Raw genomic sequence first — 14,035 nt, 5'->3', positions numbered from 1 at the left:
AAAGAGTAATAATAGATAAACATGAAAATTGTCTTGAGTGAGCTCAGGACATTGTATCTGTTGTGAGCGAATAATGAATACAGTAGTTGTTCATAAAAAACAAACTAAATCTCACTGCTATAAAATGTCCTAATGAAGTAAATACTAACTCCTTAACATAGGAGTAGGATTCTTGGCTGCTGGTGATAATCTGTCTTTTTGTGCAATGCCAATTCGAACCATTTGTTGAGCTACATTTGGCACTTGTAAATGTTCTAGTCTCGCTCAACAGACAAGTAATCTGATAATCTGTAATTGCCTGACCATATATTCTGCTTGTGATGGGCTCTTGGTCCCAGGCTCTGTGGAATGTTACACCATCCTTCGTTTGATAACACTATGTAACACAATTTTTGTTCCTGGGTAGTAAGTGTTATTTCGTAATTGCTTATGCCTAAAATGAATATTATTCCCCACAAACTTTACTTTTGTGACCAGGACAGTGATATTTAGAAATGTGCCTATGTTCAATGAGTAAACGGGTGAATTTGTGTCTTTTCGTTCACATAAAGTCAGAAACAAAAACATTAATCAAAATTAACATGTATTTATACTAAAGTAATACAAAAATGACGACAAAAGATTTAGAAGTTCTCGTTATACTGTCCTTGGTAGCGGCGTTCAAATTCGAGCGTAGTGATTGTGAATGTCACTGTTTGGTGCCGGGCTTATGAAGCCACGGCAGATAATGTGTTGGCCTTATGTGTAGCCTGCTTATTGGGCGTAGTACCAGCCCTATCGGGGCTTGGGTGAGCACTGGTCAGCGCGGAGGTACCACATATAGTGTGCGTGCAGGCTCCCGATGAGAGAGCGAGAGGGAGTGTCAGCCAGCTAGGGTTACATTGGGGCATGATACGCTGGTTGACCTGCCGACACGTGACCGGATGATATTGGAGGGGGGCCTCCAGTGGCCAGGGGCCACTGGGCGGTCACGTGGTATTAAAGAGCTATCGGGAGCCTTCAGGAAAGAGCTCGAGAAATCTAGAAGGTGGGCAGGGTGAGGGGCGGAGCCAGCCCAAGCCCAGGCCGATATAACGGGGCCCTGTGAGGGGTTCAGGGTTCTTCGGGTTGCTGGTGAAGAAGATCCACGTCAGGTTAAAGACGCCTCTAGCCCAGGGGTCTGCAACCTTTAAGACATAAAGAGCCACTTGGACCCGTTTTCGAAGGAAAAAATAAACTGGGAGCCGCAAAACCATTGCAACATTTAAAACAAATATAACACTGCATATATTGTTTCTTACCTTATTGCTATATACAGGATCGTGCAGTCAGCTGTCAATCTGAATAAAAAAAGGACTTTTTCACTTAACAATGTAAAATATATTTTTGCAAATTAATAGCTAAATTACCTGGTTAATGGGATTTTTGCTCCTGAACCTCAGTGCACAGTGTCTGCACATCAGGGCTGTAAGACGTCACCTTCATTTTCACACAGGCTTGCAAGCTGTCATCTGTGAGGAATGATCGATGTTTGTTTTTAATATAGTTCATGTTGGAGAAGACCTGCTCACATACATATGTGGAGCCGAAGATCGACAGGACTCCAAATGCATACTTTTTCATGTTTATATAAGTGTTGGGGATGGCATTCCATGTTTCGAATACAAGTTTGTCCTGTTTGGGAAGGTTTTCAATATCACTCCATTTATGATTCTGAGCCAGAATGGCCTTCTGACGGGCAACATCCTCAAGAGTAGCGGTCAAGCATTTGAACTTGGACACCCATATATCTTTGTCGGCTATATCGGCCAGTTCCATCTCAAGATCAGGTTGACTTACACCTGCAAATGCAGTCATATTCAATAGGGATGGATCGATCGCCAGGGGAGTGACAGGGAAGGATAATGTCGTTTTTTCCTCTCTGAACTCACAGAATCGTTTCCCAAACGAACTTTGCATTGTGGTGATTGCAGACTTGAAATATTCCAAATTTATCGTATCATGACTTTGTTTGAACTCTCTCAAAGAGGGAAAGTGAGACAGTGTACCTCTCTGTAAATCTTTGACAAACACTGTCAACTTGCGCTCGAATGCCAAAACCTCCTCCAGCATGTGCAGGGCTGTGCCTCCTTTCCCCTGAAGGGTTGTATTTAGCGTGTTTAGATGTGCTGTCATGTCTACCATAAAATGTAATTTTTCCAGCCACTCTGGCTGTTCCAGCTCAGCAAAGGTGAGCTCTTTGCTGCCCAGGAAGGTTTTTACTTCTTCCAAACATGTGACAAAGCAACGGCAACGTTATTGCCTGTCACCGGGCGGGCAGTGTGGAGCGGAGCGGCGACCTGTCAGCAGCGGCAACGCCAGAGCAGGTGTCACAGTGCGCCTCCTCCCCTCGCTAGCATCCGCCCCGGAGCCGCGGTCAAGGTTCAAAAGAGCCGCATGCGGCTCCGGAGCCGCAGGTTGCCGACCCCTGCTCTAGCCACACGGTCCGGGACCCAGCTTGTGGTCTGGGTCGTGATAGCGAACCATGTCTAGTTCTGCCGTAGCGTGGCTAGATCGCTATTCAACATCCAATTGTAGGTTGCGTTATGCTGAGTTGGTGGAATACGTAGTGTTGCTCCCATGACAATGTCTTGCGACTCAGTTTGACTCACTACAGAAGTGCTCGCCTTGCTCCTCCGAGTACACTCCCATATTCGCCTTGAATTTATCAAGATGAGCATCAAGGATTTGGACTTTGAGGGACATCCTACAGCCCATTGTGTCGTAGTTCTTCACCAGAGTCTCAACCAGCTCCACATAGTTTTTGACCTTGTGATTGCCCAGGAAGCCACGAACCACTGCGATGAAGCTTCCAAACCGCTTTCTCCTTACAGTGAGCTTCTTGGGGAATTCATTGCACTCCAGGATCTTCTTTATCTTTGGTCCAACGAAGACACTGGCTTTGACCTTTGCCTTAGACAGCTTAGGGAAGAAGTCTTGAAGGTACTTTAAGACTGCTGACTCCTTATCTACAGCTCTGACAAATTGTTTCATGAGGCCCAGTGTTATGTGCAGTGGTGGCATCAGCACCTTCCGGGGGTCCACCAGTGGCTCCCACTTGACGTTTCTCCCCGCAGAGAACTCGGTCCGCTGTGGCCAGTCCTGCCTGTGGTAGTGTGTCTTGGTGTCTAAATCTTTTGTATTCATTTTTGTATTACTTTAGTATAAATACATGTTAATTTTGATTCATGTTGTTTTTTTCTGACTTTACGTCAACGAAAATACACAAATTCACATCTTTTCTCATTGAAAATCAGTAAAATAAAAAAATATCAATGTTCTGGTCACAAAAGCAAAGTTTGTGGGGAATAATAGCCAGTTTCTGTACTTTTGAGGCATACGCAATTAGGAAATAACACTTATTACCCAAGAACAAAAAAAATGTTACACAGTGTAATTAATGACTTAAAACTTTCGTGACTGCAGGAATTCATATTCTTTGGGTCTATCGGTAAATTCACGTAGATAGGTGTTGCAATCGAAACGTCGTCGTTTTTTGTTATTTTTGTTATTTCTTTGAAACTATCTAAGTGACTTTACCGAAAGACCCAAAGAATAGTGTAATTAATGTACTCCAACTTCGGCTTTTATTGAGCTTTGTTGTATATGTGCCTGGTCGATGTACAATTGCACCTTCCTCCCAAATGTTTTCAATTGAACAATATTTTTCCTCTATTTTAGTTCATAGAAGGACTTTCATTGTAAATGCAAGGATACATTAATATGTTAATTCTTCAAAAGGTCTGTAATATATTTGCAGTTGGTTGATCCAGACCAATGATTATATATTGATGATGGTGAATGTATTTTGCATTGCAGTTCTAATTACTTTTGTATGTTTTTCGCAATTGATAAAATTAAGTTATTTCATCCTTTACAAAACAAGTTCACCAATTTCAATATTTTGTTGAGATATTTATAGAGAGTAATGAACATTTGCTTTATTTGAACAGGCCTTCACCACACGCACAAGTACAATGGCCAGTGTGTAGAATGTTCGCTCTTTTCAGACTTCCATCTACACTGGGGTTTTATCTTGTGAAGAGATACACCAGCAAGCATAGGTTGCCAATAATGTTTTCATTTGGCTGGGTGATTGAACTTTTCAGTGAATAACCTTGTTCGTGGGACTTTTAAGAACGAAACCAAATACAATCAACATGTGAAAAGTGATATATTGTCTCTAAAGATTACATTGAATATTTCTCCTTTCCATGAGAAATTGGGGGAACCCCATTTTTACCATGGTCATGGAAAATTAGATGTTTTTTTTACATTTCACCGTGTCGTGTTTTGTGGCTGCAGTGGCTTCAGTGCCGACTAGAGATGCTAAAGAAGGTGACAGCATACTCAATGTCATCAAACATCATTATACATCATCAACTTCATAGCCATTATCATCGTCAGATTCATATTCATCATCATCCATCATCTTCGTCATTTTCATTATTATGGTACTCGTTTACATAGAAAAGCCTTACTGATTCTGAAAAGTGTTTTTGGAGAGTCCTGCTAAGTTTTTGGTAGTAGGGGACGACAATTGCTATGTTCCCCAATGAAGTAATTTGTGAGTAATTGTTTCAACTTCGGATCATGATTATGGCTTACACTTCTTTGAATGACTTCACTGGATTATTAATGTCCACTGTGAAGCAAACGGCACTTATAATACACCCGTATTATTAATCAGGGCAGCCTGCCGGATTCGACCTGTGCATTTTTGCATCAAGTGGCAAACGCACTACCGCTGATTCACATAATCTTCATTCTTTCATGGATATTTCATAGAGTAATATGTATTGTCCTCTGAGGTCTGTTATTTTAGCCCATATATTTAAAATTGCACATAACAGGAATGCATTTAGGACACTAAAAATGTGGCCACATTTGTAAGAATTGTGAAGTGGCTAAACCCCACAGATATTACTTGAGAAGGATAAGTCATCTGTGGATAAGAGTATGTTAAACTCATTATAAAACAAAAACCTATCAGAATTTCCCAAAGTAGGTTTGCTTACTTGTGATTACCAATAGTATTATGTTTGTGGTGTTTACGGAATAATAGATCGTGCAGTAAACCAAGGTTTCATTTCTCCATATACTATAGTGAAGTGGAAAGCATGATGGTCAATTGTGTAGATGATGGATTACACTTTGTTTTGGACAATTTAAGTCAAAAAGATACTCTATGACCATATTTCCATTAACCGGCTATAAATAAGAATACCTTGGACTATTCCGATGTATTTCCAGACATCAGCGCTGTAACTCATATGAGTTAAACATTGTGCTAATTTACAGTATAGTCGGTTAATTATATTGACTAGTCCAAGCAAAGCCAGCTAACTAAACAAAAAAACATATTGTGATACATGGGTACCATTAACTTAATAATATGAGGGGTACTTTTAAATCAGAAATATGTGTAAAATGTAAGAAGAAAATATCTTGTGAAAACAATTTGTGAATATACTCGTTCGGTCTTTCGGTAAAGTCACGTAGATAGAAAAATAATAAAGTAATATTATTTTATTGTTATTTTATTATTTTTCTATCTACGTGACTTTACCGAAAGACCCAAAGAGTATATTTAATATATTGAATGCAAATGTGGGGGCTGACGCCTGCCTCCCCGCTACCTGTGAGCAGGCGGGGCGCGACATCCAACCCCTCCACTTCCCCCTCCTCCTCGTCGGCCCCCTCTCGCCGGGCCCCCGCCAATCGGGTGATCGCCCTCCCCCGCGCCAGTGCCCTCTCTAAGGGACATAGCCAAGTGGCTGGCTCACCACCGCCCGGGGTTATCTCGCACATGCCCACGTGCACCACCACTAATACGGAGGCGACTGCGTGCACGCGTGCTCCTCTGCAGGCACTTGTTTTACACAAAGACTAGCTATAAAGCGGCTGTATGAATATGCGTGCGCCTCCGGGTGGTTAAGCCTTAATCCGCTTGCACACAAAGGCTAGAGATAAAAATGGTGGTATGGATATGCGTGCGCACCTCTGGGTGGTTAAGCCCTAATCCGTTTGCACACAAAGACTAGCACTAAAGGGCTGCGCGAATTTGCACATGCCTCGCCGTCAATGGTATTGTTGTTGCGCGAACACGCGTGAGCGTCGGCGGCCACTTATGATGTTTTACCCACACACACAGAAATCACACTGCACCGATACTCTACTAAAGTTTATTAACGGTGTAACTCTGCCTACGAACCCAGTCACTCAAACGTCCCACCATGTACCTCGAAGCTGTACTCACGGCGTCGCATGGATGCTGTGAGAGTCAGAGAGAGAAAAATTGACCTTTCACTGCCTCGTAGCAGCACTCACTGGCATCACACGGATGCTGCAAGCGGCTCGAGGAGGCAGGAAGGCAGGGAGTGGGTCTTGACGGCCCAGAGGTTGAAGACCAGTCCCACAATTGTCCCGGGCTACTCTTTTTATTCCCTTAACTTCAGAAGCCCGGAGTGCCATGGTACCGCACAGCCAATCATGCGCTTACCTGTGGTTACTGCCCCCCCCCCCTGTTACTGTGTCCTCCTTCGAGTGCTGCGCGGCGGTGGCGACCACCCATTGTCCCTCGTTGCCCATTGTCTGGAAGGGCTCTTGTACTTTTGATTGCTTAATATTCTGCCCTCCATCCTCCCCTGAATGTTGTGAGTAACTGATTGCCGTTGGCCCAGGGAACCTTTTCTATCTGCGCCCATACAATTTTAAACCAATTTTAGGGGCATCGCAATGTGACCTGTCCTGCGAGGGTCGGCCAATCTCCTGGCACCGGGAAACCATGTGACTTTACCTCTACGGGCCCTTCGGATTAAAACCCGATGTGCCAGGCAATCCCCCGCCAGGACACTACGTGGGTGCAAGTGCTGCGTGTGTGCGTGTGCTCAGGGTGGGGGGTAGTGGACAATCGCGGCGCTTGCGGAGTTGCTCCGTGGTTGTGGCACCACACAAAGACTAAAATTTCCCTATGCTCAATAAACAGTGTGTGTGTGATTTTGTTTCTCTACCAGGGGTCCTCAATCATTGGTTGGAAATATATTTTCTTACAGCAAGGGCTAGTCTCTTCATGATATTCAAACCATTTGTCATGTAAATTCACGTAATCTTAAATTACGAACACATTTATATAACAATTACATGCGATGGAGCAGTGGCTAGCACAGTGTACTATGAACCTGACCTGCTTGAGTTTTATTCCCAGCTACAGCTCCACCTTCCCTTCACAAACCCGTACTGACCAGCGTGGTGTGAAGCATTGTCAAACAACCTTGAAGACCAAATGACCGTACCGACGTGTGGAGGAATTAAACTAGTAGTGGATTGACATAGGGTTGCAAAGAAATGTTTTTGTTATCGTCTGCTGGTATCTAGACTAAGTTTATTCACGCTTTGTGATCATATTCCAACATGCACAACACTCTGCATCATTGGAAGGATGTGATAGATCAGGCCAGGTTTCACTGCTGTGATTTTCACTCACCCACCCGTGCTGTTTTCGTTTACTAATGCAGGCTCATTGACATACTAATTTCTCCAGCCCCCACCCATCCCTGCACGATACAAACCCTCCCCCCTCTCCCCCCTTGAACTCCTGCAGCTACGACTCTACACCCGCTCCCTCCCGTGCCTATATAAAGCCACAACAGCAGATCATTCTTTCTCACCTGATGACGGACGCTTGTGTTGCGACCGAAACGTCCTGTTATTTTATTATTTTTCTATCTACGTGACTTTACCGAAAGAAGCAGGGAGTATGTATACTATCCATACAGTCTGATCGATATATTTTATTAGTCATTGAATTCAAAGTCACATTCCTTTACAAATCTACCATAAGATGTCCAGCTAACAACCATGCAGTAACTGTGTGATGCCGCCGCCGCGAAGCGGCTCGGCGGGCGCCCCATCTACAACCTCGCCACCACCAAGCGACGGGGCCGACTCCGCTTCCCCCTCACTGCCCCCCACATAAACACACCCTCACACATTTCCCCCCCATAGAGCTCTGAGGGGTTTTCACCTGGAAGCCCTCATAGGGATAATCTTCACGGTTTCCTGCGGCCAGGAAATTGGGCGATCTCCCCCGATGCTAACTCGCACCGCGGCGCTGTGACGTGGGTTGAGATTACATGGTCACGGCGGGGGCTATCGAGCCACCACGGTTAAAACGCACCCCCACACACAGATCGGCAGGTGGTCAGGGGGGCACAGCCACGAACGAAGGGAGAAACCAGGGTGGGCGGCTGATTGGCATAGCAGGTGTGCTCGGGGACCGCCGCTGCACAGCAGCCAACGGCGGGCCCTTTGTTACGGAAACCGCGGCTAATTAGCATAGCAAAGGCGCACGTGGACCGCCGCCGGCACCGCAGTCAGCGGTAGTCCCTTTGTTAGGGAAACCGGGAGTGCGGCTGGGCAAGCACAGCGACCTGATTGGCCGAGAAGACCCTCGGGTCGGCTTCCTTTGATGTGGGTTATCCATTAAAGGGGGGCGCAGAAAGGTAGAGGCTTCTCTTGCTCCTGAGGTCAGCGCCCGGGACAGTCCCCAGTTTGGCCACTCGAACGTCCGTGTGACGCGTCGAGGTGAGCAGAGTGGACAAGCCCGCTGGAGCGCCATACACATTGAACCGTGAGTAAGAGGAAAGGGAGTATTGGGATTGAGTCTAGAGAAACCAAAACCGCTTAGAGCCCATCAAATTAGATAAATCGGTACAGACCCTCGGGCGATAGTGTAGGCCTGCCTTGGCGATCCCTACTGACCCAACAGGGAATCATAGTCGGCCGGTAATAAATCATTAATAACTAATCACACCCTCATGTGGTTTCAACGAGCGGGTGAAAGCACGTGGCGCTGTGTGTGTGTGTGCGCTCGTAACGTGGGTGGTCGGTGTTTCCGCGAGTACACGCTCCGTTCTGTCACTGTGGAAACTCGTGCTGTGTGAGGGCTCATACCCACCGTAAACACCTGTTCCACGGCCCCTTTAAACGAGCGTTATCACCCGCTCGCGGCGGCCGCGCGTGTGCGAGCAACGCCACTGCCTTCCGACCTCCGACTCCCAGATGCCATGCGATTTCTAGAGCGTTCACGGAGTTGAGCAGTAGCATGCGGGTAGTTATTACCAATGTTTGAGGGGAGGCACGTGGAGGGTGTTTGAATGGACAAGGTGGCGAAGGGGCCAGCCGAGAGTTACGTCTCACAGAGAGGAATCGGGGGGCAGTAGCCCCCACAAATTGTCAGAAGCGGTACGATCCCCCGCACCTCCAAGGGAAAGAGGCGCTTCACCCCACGCTAAGGTAAGACATGTATTCACCGGGCGAGGGATTCCTTCATGGAAATCGTTCGCCCGCAGCATGACATGTGCTAGAGATATTAATGGCTGGATGGACGCGCAGGCGTTACAGCAGCTTAATATGCATTTGGATGGGCAGGCAGCCGACTTTGTGGAAGCTTTACCCGCAAGCACACAAACACAGTGGGGGGAAGTAAAACGCCGGCTCGACCTGCGCTTTGGCGCGAGTAATGAGGAGGAGGCGCAGGCGGCCTTAGAGGCGCGCCGCCGCCAGCCCGGCGAAGACTTTCGCGATTATGCCGAGGACGTGCGCTCGCTAACACAGATCGCATACCTGGGGTACGCGACAGAGATAATTGATGATCTCGCCGCCCAGAGGATCAAGCGGTATTTGGCTCACACTTCGTGGTGGCAGCCCAATGTACACTGTACACGCCTCCTCACCCAACTCACTTCCCCTAAGAACCCCTATCAGTGGACGGGGGCCTGCCAGACGGCCTTCACCACCCTCAAAGACCACCTCACCCATACCCCCACCCTGGCTTTCCCCAATTTCACCACCGATTTTATTTTAGACACCGACGCCTGCAGCAGCGGGCTGGGCGCGGTGTTGTCCCAGGTGCAGGATGGGACGGAGCGGGTCATCGCGTACGCCAGCCGGACCCTGAGTGGAGCCGAGCTGAACTATTGCGTCACCCTCCAAGAATTGTACGCTGTGATTTTCGTGTGTAAGCAGTTCCGGCCGTATTTGTATGGCAGGAAATGTCGCGTGCGCACGGACCATTATGCTCTGTAGTTCCTTCTTACATTCAAGGAGCCGCGGGGGCAGATGGCCCGGTGGCTGGCGCAGTTGCAGGAGTACAACCTGCAAATCGAGTATCGGGCTGGATGGACACATGCAAACGCAGACGCCTTATCGAGGTGGCCTGCGGTGTGCGCCGAGACAAGAGCCCGTGTTTCACGGGGGGATGCTGCCGGCGGGCAACGGACCCCCGGGAGGCCGCTGCAACTGACCCCCCCCCCCCCCCCCCCCCCCCCCCCGGTGAGAGAGAGCGCGGTATGCGCCACAGAGACTCCCACGGAGGAAGCCGGGAGCCCAGCAGACTGCCCGGCGATCGCGGAGCTCACGACTCGGGACCCGACGAACCCACCCCGCCCCGATCGGACGGATCCAAGAGGACGTCGGCTGCGCCTTCCCGGGCCTGGACGACAAGCAGCTGAGACGAACCCAGCAGCGGGATCCGGATCTTGCGGGGGTGGAAGCAGCCCTATGAGAGAAGAAGGACACCCTAGCAGGACCCTTGAGTGGTTTGTACGGCCGGTTGTGTGTGCAGAACGGGGTGGTACGAGAGCTAACAGAAGCCAGCCAGCCGGGGTGCATCTATGTTCCCGCCCAGGTGCGACCCCAGCTGCTACGGCTGGTACACGACCACCCACTCGGGGGCCATGACGGGGAACGGCGCACTCGGGAGACCCTGCGTCGCCAGTATCTCTGGCCCAAATTGACGCAAGACGTGGCCGCCTGGGTACAGGGCTGCCGCGCTTGTCAGCAGTGCGGACCGAAACCGACACGATATCAGGTATCCCTAAGGCCGTTCCGTGTCAGCCGCACAAACCAGCTGGTCGGGATCGACCTACAGGGGCCATTTCCGCGGTCCCATCGAGGCAACCGGTATATCCTCGTAGCGGTGGAGTATTTCACCCGCTACCCTGTGGCAGTGGCCATCCGTGACAAAACGGCACTTGTGGTGGCCCGGGCATTCGTGGAGCATTACATACTTAAGCATGGGATCCCGGAACGAGTCCTCACCGACCAGGGTAGCGAGTTCGAGGCCGAGCTGTTCCAGGCGCTGTGCCGAGAGTTCGGAATCCAGAAGGACCGAACCACAGTGTACCACCCCCAAGTGAACGGTATGGTGGAGCGCATGAATCAGACCTTAGCGGGGAAGCTCAAATGTATGGCGGCCGCAAATCAACGGGATTGGGACAAACACCTCCCCTACGCCCTATTCGCCTACGCCACCACCGTACACACGTCGACGGGACAAACACCGTTCTTAATGATATTCGGCCATGAGTCTCGTTTACCTGCAGACCTGCTGTTCGGCGTTCCTTCGCCCCAACCGGAGGAAGGGAGCCGCCCCGTAGAACACCTGATGGAGACCCTGCGGGAGGCCCGAGGCCGAGCATACCCGCAAGGTGAAGCAGCGTATCGGCGGCAGGAACAGAGCACCCGACCCCGCGTGGAGTCCCCCTTATTCCCGACAGGCGCTAAGGTGTGGCTACACACCCCTTGCGTCGGGGCCGGGCAGGTGGGGAAACTGACGACCTACTGGCGAGGACCCTGGACCATGGTGCCGCAGATCTCCCCCTGGACGGTACTAATCCAGGCGGGGAGAGGGGCCGAGAGACGGTGGTCAACGTCCACCGCTTAAAACCATGGAAAGCGGCCCTGGCGAGGGAGAACCCCGCCGCCCGAATGCCCCGAAATCCCAGGGTACCCGCACCCTCCGTGCTCGGGGGCCTCGCACGCTACATGGGCCCCGCCGGGCCCCCGACCCCGAGGCGTCCCAATCCAGTCAGGAGACGATGTGGGCGACAGCCCCTAAACCCTTCTGCTGCTGAGTTTGTGCCCCAGCCCGCAGGTGCCGAGGGATGGGGAGAGCCGTTGGAGTGGAGCAGAAGGCCGCCGCAGGAACCCCAGAAGACGGAGCCACCCGCCCCGAGACCAGCCACGAGGTCCGGACGGATCCCCCGGATCCCGCAGCGCTTCCTCGTGGGTGCGACCCAGGCGAGGTGCTCCAGTTAACCCGGGACAGGGACTGGCACCTCGGGGGGCTATGTGATGCCGCCGCCGCGAAGCCGCTCGGCGGGCGCCCCATCTACGACCTCGCCACCACCAAGCGACGGGGCCGACCCCGCTTCCCCCTCACCGCCCCCCAGATAAACACACCCTCACACATTTCCCCCCCATAGAGCTCCGAGGGGAGGTCACCTGGCCAACAGGTTTTCACCCGGAAGCCCTCATAGGGATAATCTTCACGGTTTCCTGCGGCCAGGGAATTGGGCGACTCCTCCGATGCTAACTCGCACCGCGGCGCTGTGACCTGGGTTGAGATTACATGGTCACGGCGGGGGCTATCCAGCCACCACGGTTAAAACGCACCCCCACACACGGATCGGTAGGCGGGCAGGGGGGCGCAGCCACGAACGAAGGGAGAAACCAGGGTGGGCGGCTGATTGGCATAGCAGGTGTGCTCGTGGACCGCCGCCGCGCAGCAGCCAACGGCGGGCCCTTTGTTAGGGAAACCGGGAGTGCGGCTTGGCAAGCACAGCGACCTGATTGGCCGAGAAGACCCTCGGGTCGGCTTCCTTTGATGTGGGTTAGCCATAAAAGGGGGGCGCAGAAAGGTAGAGGCTTCTCTTGCTCCTGAGGTCAGCGCCCGGGATGGTCCCCAGTTCGGCCACTCGAACGTCCGTGTGACGGGTCGAGGTGAGCAGAGTGGACGAGCCCGCTGGAGCGCCATACGCATTGAACCGTGAGTAAGAGGAAAGGGAGCATTGGGATTGAGTCTAGAGAAACCAAAACCGCTTAGAGCCCATCAAATTAGATAAATCGGGTACAGACCCTCGGGCGATAGTGTAGGCCTGCCTTGCCGATCCCTACTGACCCAACAGTGAATCATAGTCGGCCGGTAATAAATCATTAATAACTAATCGCAGCCTCGTGTGGTTTCAACGAGCGTGTGAAAGCGCATGGTGCTGTGTGTGTGTGTGCGCTCGTAACGTGGGTGGTCGGTGTTTCCGCGAGTACACGCTCCGTTCTGTCGCTGTGGAAACTCGTGCTGTGTGAGGGTTCACACCCACCGTAAACACCTGTTCCACGGCCCCTTTAAACGAGCGTTATCACCCGCTCGCGGCGGCCGCGCGTGTGCGAGCAACGCCACTGCCCTCCGACCTCCGACCCCCAGATGCCTTGCGATTTCTAGAGCGTGCACGGAGTTGAGCAGTAGCGTGCGGGTAGTTATTACCAATGTTTGAGGGGAGGCACGCGGAGGGTGTTTGAATGGACAAGGTGGCTAAGGGGCCAGCCGAGAGTTATGTCTCACAGAGAGGAATTGGGGGGCAGTAGCCCCCACAACTGTTCCTTTCTCAATATAATAAATGTAAATACTGTTGTGACTGGTTTGTCACCATTTTTAACTTAACCACATGGCCTCAAAGCTTGGTTAAATCAAACCCTAGCATGGTTCTTACAGAGGGGACAAATGCCAGCAATCATTTTAATCCATACAGTGTTTGTGATTTTGTGGAATTGCCTTTTTAAAATGAATGTCAACAGTTATTGAGATGGTGGCTTAGTTACTTTTTTATGAGCTCCATGAGTCATGGACACGTGATGGATGGCTCTGTGGGTGTAGCCACGTTCAGGTTTGTCCCATGCACTCCACGTCAAACGATTATTTGTGTGGCTTGTCAGGAACCATGCCCGAAAGGCAGTATGCCAAACCGCTGTCTCCAGCCTGGACAAATAAAGTGGCCACATGATAACAATAACCCTCCTTACGGCGGTACTGCCTCATATTTGGCTGTACGTTTTAACGTGCACCATTCTACCACTCACGAGGCTGTGCCGCATAACTGGGCCATGCAGTCACTGGTGAGGTAAAATGCCATCATATATTATCTCGACCCAAGAGACATTACCTCATGCACCCCTTTGA

The sequence above is a fragment of the Lampetra planeri genome, chromosome 1 (genome assembly GCF_965212315.1).
Source record: "Lampetra planeri chromosome 1, kcLamPlan1.2.h2, whole genome shotgun sequence".
Taxonomy (NCBI): domain Eukaryota; kingdom Metazoa; phylum Chordata; class Hyperoartia; order Petromyzontiformes; family Petromyzontidae; genus Lampetra; species Lampetra planeri.
This window is presented reverse-complemented; position numbering follows the sequence as displayed.